Below are 2,628 nucleotides of genomic sequence, written 5' to 3'. Positions count from 1 at the left end.
ACTTAAACCCCTCGCTGAGGTGACCCCGCGGCGGGTCCTCGGGCAGGGCCGCAGCCCCCTGGTGTGTTGGGAGAGGAAGGTGTTAAAATTATAATAATGGAGTAATTAAGCGATAAGTGGGTACAATTAAGCCCGTATGGGGTAACCGAGACGGGTTAAGTGGCATGCCCGGGTTGCACAACGATTCAGTGGCGGGGCAGAATGGCATTTAGCTGCTCGGACCGGCCCAAGCCAAGCGGGAGAGCTGTCTGTCTGTCTGTCTGTCTGTCGGTCTGTCTGTCTTCACAGGTATCGGAGAGGTCGGTTCGTGGAGGTGTCCTGATGGGGCAGGAGGCGAGGGGAGGTGATTAAACGTTTCCTTGAATCATTAACACAAACCGCCGTTACGAGGCTGAAATCCTCTCATTTCGTCTAAGCCGGACGTCAAAAAATAAAAAAAAAAGGTGAAGTTTCTTGCCAGATCTTAGCGGTTTGACTCATTTCACCCTAATGATACAAACTCAACAGTGGCGTGTACTCCTGAGCATTCAGAAATTACGATGCAAGCTTTTGAGCAGTGTAATGTCAGCTTAAAAATCAGGTTTAAAAAGATTTTTAAAGACACAGTTAGGGTTGGTTTGGTTTTGTTTTTTTTTTCCTACTTTCTTCCTGGCCCTGAAAGTATACTTGGGTCATATCCATGGATCATCAGGAACTTGGCTATCGCTTTAAAACGGAAGCTGAGATGCTCCTTTAATGGGACTTTAAGAACAGGGATTTCAGGAAAACACCAGTATTGCAGGGCTCATAAATATAAGCTGAGAAAGCTGGCGACGCCGCTATGTGCTATTTGTGGCTGTTGTTAAGTGTACGAGACGGTGTTGGAAACCTACTTCTTCTATCCACGAGAAGCTGAGAGTCTTTCTCGGCCTACCAGGCGCAGCTTTTTGGTGGGCCTTGGCAATGCAGCTTCAGCAGACGTCAGGCCACTTTAATGACAACTTGAGGCAATAGGGTTGAATTTTCCCACTTCCTCAGCTTCATGGCTCCTTACTCAACCGGGGTTTTTTTTGGCAGTTTCATTGTAAACATTGATTTCTTCCAGAGAGGTGAGCCTGTTTTTTTAACGTGGGTGTCTGTAGTTACCGTACTCCACACGGTGCAGAAACAGGTCAAGCATTCCTCAGCAATAGGTGCTCACGTTCAGGTGTATTGCAGAGCCGAATGCTTCCAGCCTTGGTGTTTGGTCCCCAGACTGTAAAGATCACTTGAGGAGAGTGATCCTTTTCTCACCGTTTCCTTCTGCTGCTGCATTTATCTTCCTTCCCCTCCCCTCCCTTACAGCGGTCAGTCAGCCAGTTGGCAGGCTGAAGTCCAACTTCAATTGATCTTTAAATTGCTGTTCATCACTTTGAGGAAAATTTTATAGCCAGAACTCTGTAGCCATCTTTGGCAAACTCTTCCTGTCTCCGTGGCACGATTTAAACCCTTGCTCTGTGTCTATCTGCCAGTCAGCCAATCTCCCTGTAATAACCGTGGAACCCATTAGCCAGTTTTAGCCAAATTGAGCAGAAAGGTTAAAGTCTCAAAGTATGAAGCTGGCTGGCTTATAGACAACGTTTCTTTCTAATCAGCACATGGGTTGTTTCTTTCTAATCAGCGCACGTGTTGCTCTGAACCAGCCACAAAACCTACTGCCCTTTGCCCCCTCTGTGTTTAAAGGACATAGTCGGGAATGGTGGGAAGAACAAAAAAAAAACCACAGAGGGAGCCGCTCTCTTGTGGGGGGGTGGTGGGAGGGGTAGACAGGGTTACTGCAGCGGGCGCAAATCTCTCTGAGACCCGGCTGCAGGTGGCTCACAAAGCAACCCGTCGTGCCCCTGTTTGTGTGAAGTCCCCGTAAACAATGCAGGCGTTGTTTAATGTAACTGCAATATAACATCGTTTTATTGAGCGGCAGCGCGCTTTACAGTAGATTTCTATAATGATGTAATGACAAGAAGTTCCAGGTCCGTGTCCCCTCCCCCCCTCCCCCCCCCCCTCACCCCCCCCGCCGCAACTTCAGCCCCAGCCATGCTTCTGCAGCAAGATATTTCTGTAAGAGAGGTAAACCCAGAAACATGACCTGTGCTTCTCTAGCTACCAGCCCGGGAGAATGTAGGTTGTGGCAGAACGAAGGAGCGACCATATCTGGGTTACCACCGTGAACTGGTACGCTGGTGTCTTACGGGAAGCCGACGCTCTGCACCAACAAAATGGGAGAACAAGAACCGAAAACTGAGCTGACGATAGCCTGCCGTAGTTGAACTTAGCAGCTCAAAAGAGTTAACCTTGATGCAAAAATCACTTCAGAGTCCTGCCGTTGGAACCGTGACGTTCCCCGGAGCAGTACCCTGCAGGCCTCCACATCTCATGGGTCTTGCGTGGTCCACGTGTGGCCAGGATCACCCACAGGGAGCTGCAAAGTAACTATGACCCTGCCAGATCCATCTAGTCAGGTACCGTCCAGGGTACGCATCTTCTGGATATAAACTTGAGGGGGGATAGTAGAAAAAAGGAGATGCGGGAGAAGACTCAGTGCTGCCCTGAAACACTCACAGTTTAAGTAGGCATGATGAGCGAGCGAGGCTTTCAAATGGCCTCAGGGCT

Source organism: Egretta garzetta, unplaced genomic scaffold, assembly GCF_000687185.1.
Source record: "Egretta garzetta isolate BGI_Z169 unplaced genomic scaffold, ASM68718v1 scaffold138, whole genome shotgun sequence".
In the NCBI taxonomy this organism is placed as follows: Eukaryota; Metazoa; Chordata; class Aves; order Pelecaniformes; family Ardeidae; genus Egretta; species Egretta garzetta.
Note: the sequence above shows the minus strand (reverse complement) of the source record.